At 41.6% G+C, this 7,225-nt stretch overlaps 1 long non-coding RNA gene across 1 annotated transcript in view; it reads left to right on the top strand.

Moving 5' to 3' along the window:
- The first annotated feature begins 2,416 nt into the window (after nucleotides 1-2,416).
- LOC116533125 overlaps nucleotides 2,417-7,225 on the top strand; it is a 17,789-nt gene continuing 12,980 nt past the window's right edge. Inside the window, exon 1 of the long non-coding RNA XR_004261094.1 lies at nucleotides 2,417-2,476. This is a non-coding gene — a long non-coding RNA (uncharacterized LOC116533125). The remainder of the gene's footprint in view (nucleotides 2,477-7,225) is intronic.

The following is a 7,225-nucleotide window of genomic DNA, read 5'->3' as shown; positions in this document are numbered from 1 at the left end:
ATGGTGGCACTAATCTCTGAAATATCTCTGGGGATGAGTTAGTTGATTTACTATGTTCCTAGGTAGAGGCAGCTCTCATGGCTTCCATTTGCCTTTTTTCACCATCACAGCCTTCACTTCATGGGTCAGGGAACCACTGTGGGGATTCTGCCAGCTGTTGAGAATGTCTGATCCAATTATGCATCTGGAACTGGGAAATGACCACAAAAAGGGTTTAGGGATCCACTGGACTCACTGAAAGTTGGACCTGAGCAAAAACTCAACCGATTATCTGGGCTACATGATCCCCTACTCTGACTAGAGGGTGACAGTAATATTTTGGGTTTCTTGGAATCAATGTCAGTTCAGAGCCAGTGTCCATGAGTTCCCAAGAGTTCTGATTATTTCTCTTGCCTCAGTGCATAGTTACTCTGGTAAAAGGCTATAAGTTTCTTTGGGGAAACATGGCAAAAAGATTAAGAGTATAAATTGTTGGTAACGTACCAGGGTTCTTCCTGGAGGGGACCCAGCCTTCCTTTCATTAAAGGGGATCTGCTTCTGTAAACTGGCTTAAGACTGGGAAACTGGAAACTGATTGAGGGGCCATGGTTCTCTGTTTTTCTAATTCAAATTAGACTTCTACTTGAAAACTTTCTGCTTATAGAGATCACATGAGTTCTTAGGAGGTTTCTTATCTAGCTCACTTCTAGAACACCATGGTTAACTAGCCAACACCATAGAACTCCATGAGTCAGTCTACTCTAATTGTTGCTTTGTCTCTATTATTGATTATGGCAACTGTGCTTACCCAGCCTTTGATGATTAAATGCCAACACTTGGCCCTTGCCATCTCAGAATACAGTTATTTCCATGACATTTAAGCTTTTTAATTGAGTGATTGAGGTTCCCACTGTAAGGTCCAGACTAAAGATAAGAGTAATCACAGAGCTCTTCAGGGATGCTGGGTCTCCCCCAACCAATCTATTTCTCAATGTGTTCATGAAAGGTGTGTCTTCTGGATTCTTCCAGTGTGGGTGAGTAGGTTTAAGTGACAAATACACTCCAGCATTCCAATCTCCCTAAGTCTTTGAAATCTCATCCTCTATTATAAACCAAGGGAGATCTAGAATCTCCAGCTTGCTCATGGTGGGTCATCTTCTTTTTTTAAAAAAAAACATTATTTGAAACAGTGTCTCACTTTGTCACCCAGGCTGTAGTGCAGTGGTGCAATTATGGCTTACTGCAGTCTCACCCTCCCAGGCTCAAGTGATCCTCCCACCTCAGCCTCTCAAGTAGCTGGGACTACAGGCATGTGCCACCATGCTCAGCTATGTGGGACATCTTTGGACCCATTTTTAGACAATCAAACTGTTATCACCTTTCTTAACTCCCTGAACTGCAACATTAAGTGCAAAATCTCTGCTTAGTGGACACATACCAATAAATTCAGCCAGACTCAACTTTATATTCCTTCTACCATTACTCACCTTTAGGGGTCTGCTGGGACTTGTATCTAATTAGAGGTCAAGAAGCAAAAAGTGGTGGTGGAGGTGAGTCCTGAGGGGAATAGGCAGTGTCTTGCCTGGCAGCTGTCTCAGGGGAGGCTATCATTGTTTCCTCAGGTAATGAAGAGTGAATCCCTGAAACAGAGATGGAAAGGCCTATATGTTATGGGTGGTGATGCCTCTGACACTGGGGTGGGTGTAGGGAGGCCACTTCTGCTGGCAAACAAGGCTCGTCAGAATTCAGAAGCTCAATGTCCCCAGCTTCATGAGCATTTGCTCGTACTTCCCCATCCCAATTTAGAGAATCCCATTCTTTCCCAGCCAATGCCCTTAGCAGACACCCTGTGAGGCTAAGAGTATAATTTTCATTGTAATTCAGCCAATCACATGATGAGTGCATGTGTTTGATTTAACAATTCCAGCCCTGTGACTAAAGAACAGAAGATTCTGGCTCAGGGCACACTTAGAAGCTCTTAGGCTACTACTGGAGTGGGACGTAAAAATTTGCATCCCCGACCTCATCCCTTTCTTTCATCGGGATGAAATAAAGTCTGCTGCAACCTTACATAAAAAAGAAAAATCCTCCTGTGAGGATATCTGCTCAGCAACTGTCTGTTCAATCTTAGATTGGCACCATCCTGGTAACTGATCCTTGTCCAGCAACATTAGAAGCAACTAACTGATGGTCATTATAGTCTGCTTTCCAAAAATGTTTTAAAGTACCATACGCAGCGCCATCAAGTTTTTTGCCTCTTATAAATGGTTGATTTGGATTATCAAATGCAGATGTTGTTCATATTTCTATAAGCAGTTCATGCCATGGACTATTTATTAGGGCCCTTTCTACTGTTACAGGCAGACTCCTTAGACATTTTAGGTCTAATTTGATTAAACAGTTAATTCCCCAAACTGCAAAACCAATTAAGGAAACTCATCCTTAAAATTCTGTTCCTCTAGAACCACTCTTGGTACCAAAATTTGTATTAGGCAGGGTACTTCAGGGAGAACCAATAGGATATATATTGGGAAAGTTATCAGAATGAAAATATAGTCACGTATTTTTGAAAAAACAAATGACAGACCCAGAAAAGGCTATGGAGAGTTCTCATGCACAAATGCCTCATAACAAAGAGAATCACAAGCAACTCTGCAAAGAATGCAACCTTGCACAAAGTCTGCTGCAACCTTTTATTAAAAAAATATTTTGTGAGGATACCTTCCTAGCAACTGCCTGCCCAATCTTAGATTGGCACCATTCTCGTTATTGATCCTTGTACCCAAGGATAATTATCACAGAATAATTATGTAATACTATTCATTTCTCCTTTAAAAAATACTTGTCTTTTTTTTCCTCCCTGAATACACACAAGGTTTACTATGGTGTAAGGATTTCCATTGCAATGCCCATCCCTGAAATTATCATTTTATTCTAGAGAATCTTCCTCTCTGTTATTTAGGATAACAAGGTATATATAGATATGGATACTTAGATATAGATGAGAAGTTATTTATTAGGGAAACTGGCTTACATATGGGACTGAGACGTCCCATGACAAACCACCTCCAAGCTGGAAACCCTGGGAAACTGGTGGCATGGCTTGGTCCAAGTTTTAAAGCCTCAGACCAGGGAAGCTGATGGAGTAATTCTCAGTCCTAGGCCAATTGTCTGACACTTTGGGAGGCAGGAGCCCTGCTGGTATAAGTCCTAGAGTGCCCAGGTTACTTGGCTTGAAGTACTGATAGTCAAAGGCAGGACAAGGAGAGTCTCAGCAGTAAGAAAAAGAGAGAAGAAATCCTTTGCTCTCCTTTTTCATTCCATATGGACCTCCAGCTGATTGCATAGTGCCTGCCCATTCGGAGGATGGATTTTCCCCTCTCAGGCCACAGACTCACCTGCCAACCTCCTCTGGAAACACTGTCACAGACACACTAAGAAGTCATACTTTACCTGTTCAACAGGTATTTCTTAATCTAGTCAAGTCGACACCTAAAATTAACCATTACAGTGCCCCTATAAAAGAGATGTTAGAAAAGTCCCTTGCCCCTTCTGTCATGTGAGCTCACAGCAAGAAGGCACCATCTACAAACCAAGAGGCAAAACCTCACCAAACACCAAATCTGCAGACACTTTGATCTTATACTTCTTAGGCTCCAGAGCTGGGAGAAATACATTTATGTTGTTTACAAACCACCTTGACTGTGGTAGTTTGTTATAGCAGCACAAATGGACAAAGACAGACCTATGTGCTTTTGTTGTTAGAGTCCATAACGTGTGCTTATAAAAGTTGGAAGAAACTAATTGGGGCCAGGCACAGTGGCTCATGCCTGCAATCCCAGCACTTTGGGAGGCTGAGGCAGGCATATCACCTGAGGTCAGGAGTTCGAGACCAGCCTGGCTAACATGGTGAAATCCTGTCTCTACTAAAAATACAAATATTAGCTGGGCATCGTGGTGCGCACCTGTAATTCCAGCAACTTGGGAGGCTGAGGCAGGTGAATTGCTTGAACCTGGGAGGCGGAGGTTGTAGTAAGCCAAGATCAGGCCACTGCACTCCAGCTTGGGTAGCAGAGCACGACTCCGTCTCAGAAAAAAAAAAAAAAAAAAAAAACAAAACAAACAAAAATCCCACAAAATAAACCCAAAAAGCTAATTGGTTCACAAAGATATCACATCTACCAAATTTCCTAGTATGTTCATGTTTATCAACCCAATTAATATTCCCCTGCTTACTGATTTGGCAGAGCCATCTAGTTTATATGTGAATATAAGAAATAAGTAATTAAATATGAATGCATTTAACCAGAGGAGAGTACACTAGCTGAGCAAGTATTCTGTGCCAACTACTGTTCTAGGTATTTGACTTAGATTATCTGAATTACTTCTTAACACAATGCTAACACAGAATTATTATTCCCACTTACAGGCAAAGAATATGGACTCAAAACAGACACTGGATGACTTACACAACGTCCTGATGCCCCAAAGGCTAGGCTGAAATGCACATGGGTTTTCACAATATCATGGTTCCTCATCTCTTTAAAGTTTACATTTTAATCCTCATATAAGCTTTTGAGTAAGTACTATTACCTTCATTTTATAGATGAGGACACTGAGGCTCAGAGAAGTTAAGTAAATTGCCCAAAATGGGATAGTTTACATATGCAAAAAACAAAATTCTCATTCAGATATGTTTGACTCCAAAAGATAAATATTAGCAATAGTACCTGGTTTTCAGCATCTCTACTTTTTTTTGTTGTTGTTAAATACAATACTGTCCAACTGAGCCAACTGACCATTGACTTGCAACTTCCAAATCAGAAGACTGGGATGGCACCCAATCAGAGGCAGCATTATATATGAATAGAGGCAACACTAGACTCAAAATTATAGTATGATTAGCCATACATGAAACCTAACTTCTTTCTCTTGTCTAACCTAGGAGTTGAGAAGTTATTGACAATACTGGGTCTTCAAAACGTAACTAAGGACAATTGGGCTTGTATTGAGCAGTGAGATTATATAACTGACAAGAAAAACACAGCATAAAGTGTTTTGCTTGCTAACTCATTACTAAGCGTAGCAGTGCCTGGGGTGTGGAGAACAGGCCAGCAGGGGAAGATTGGGAAACCAGATGGCAAACCCTTAGCAGGATTGTCCAGTCTTTTGGCTTTCCTGGAAAAAAAAAAAGAATCGTCTTGGGCTACATAAAATGCACTAACACTAATAACAGCAACAGCAGATGAGCTAAAAAAAAAAATCACATAAAAACCTCATAATGTTTTAAGAAAGTGTACAAATTTGTGTTTTAAGAAAGTTTATGAAAGTTTTAAGAAAGTTTACGAATTTGTGTTGATCCACATTCAACGGTGTCCTGGGCCACATGTGGCCTGAGGGGCGGGGGTTGGACAAACTTGCCTTAGGCTGAGCTGAGATGTGAACAAGGAAAATCTGATTCTGTCATACGACCTTACCACCTGTGGGTGAATAGGGACAAGTTACTTAAACCCCTGTGGGCATTGTAAAGATTAAAGAAGTTTCTGCAGGTGATATACTGGTGTAGATCCTGACACACAGTAATAAGAATTCCAGGTCGTTGCTATTGTAAACAGTGCTGCAATGAACATTCGTGTGCACGTGTCCTTATAGTAGAACGATTTGTAATCCTTTGGATATATACCCAGTAATGGGATTGCTGGGTCAAATGGACTGGATAGGGAAAATGTGGCACATATACACCATGGAATATTATGCAGCCATCAAAAATGATGAGTTTGGGTCCTTTGTAGGGACACGGATGAACCTGGAAACCATCATTCTCAGCAAACTGACAGAAGAGCAGAAGATCAAACACCACATGTTCTCACTCATAGGCGGGTGTTGAACAATGAGAACACATGGACACAGGGAGGGGAGCACTACACACTGGGGTCAGTTGGGGGGAAATAGAGGAGGGACGGTTGGTGGTGGGGAGCTGGGGAGAGATAGCACGGGGAGAAACGCCAGATGTAGGTGATGGGGAGGAAGGCAGCAAATCACACTGCCACATGTGTACCTATGCAACAATTTCACATGTTCTTCACATGTACCCCAAAACCTAAAATGCAATAAAATAAATAAATGGGAAAAAAAAAAAAGAATTCCAGAACTGCAGTTGGGTGCAGTGACTCACGCCTGTAAATCAATACTTTGGGAGGCCAAGGCAGGCAGATCACGAGGTCAGGAGTTCGAGACCAGCCTAACCAACATGGTGAAACCCCGTCTCTAGTAAAAATACAAAAATTAGCTGGATGTGGTGGCATGCACCTGTAATCCCAGCTGCTCGGGAGGCTGAGGCAGGAGATTTGCCTGAATCTGGGAGGCAGAGGTTGCAGCGAGCCGAGATTGTGCCACTGCACTCCAGCCTGGAGGACAGAGCAAGACTCAGTTTAAAAAAAAAAAAAAAATTCCAGCATTGCTTATTGGCTTATCATGATAGCATCATCCAATGGAGGTTTCCCTTTTTTTTTTTTTTAATCAGTTTCAGTCCAGTCTAAGGTGTATCTTTGTTCATTCAAGGTGCTATACATTTCTCTTTATTTCTCTTTTAAAAGGAGAGGATAGGGAGCAGCTGAAGAAAGGCATGCAAGGATCTCTTGAGAGGCTGCCTATAGCTTTATGGTACAGCGGGTTCTGCAGACCAGGTGTTTGAGACACCAAGTCTTTTGCAGGTATTTAGCAAATCAAAGCCGACAGCAGGAGTCTGTCAGCCTGACATATGATAAACACCCTCTGCAATTTAGCACTTGAACACAGGGAGTGAGCTGCAGGATGAGTTAATTGCCAAGCTATCAACAGTGCTGAGTTGATGTTTCTTGAGCACTCTCTAAACCAGCTGAAATTATCTAGCAAACTCTGGGACTCTAGGGTGAAGGGAGGTTTTCAGGTAGAAAGAGACAAATGGGTGATGGTTAATAGTGAGGGGATTGGCTAGCAGTAACACAACCTATATTAACCAACTCTCAAAAATATGATTACCTAGAGGCAGATAAACCTCCAAAATATCAGAATCAGAAGGAGCCCAAGAAATAATATGATAAAAGCCTTCCATTTTACAGGAGAAGAAACGGAGGCCAGGAGTGAGGAAAGGGTTGAGATGTGAGAAATGCATGAAAGGCTACAGAGTTTATCAGTGACAAAGACAGGAGTAACATCTCAATCCTTTAAGCCTGAGTTATGTTTTATATATATATATATAATATAT

The sequence above is a fragment of the Sapajus apella genome, unplaced genomic scaffold (genome assembly GCF_009761245.1).
Source record: "Sapajus apella isolate SASKATOON/1434 unplaced genomic scaffold, GSC_monkey_1.0 scaffold79, whole genome shotgun sequence".
NCBI classification, from domain to species: domain Eukaryota; kingdom Metazoa; phylum Chordata; class Mammalia; order Primates; family Cebidae; genus Sapajus; species Sapajus apella.
The sequence above is the reverse complement of the archived record's forward strand: the minus strand, read 5'-3'. Positions and strand labels throughout refer to the sequence as shown.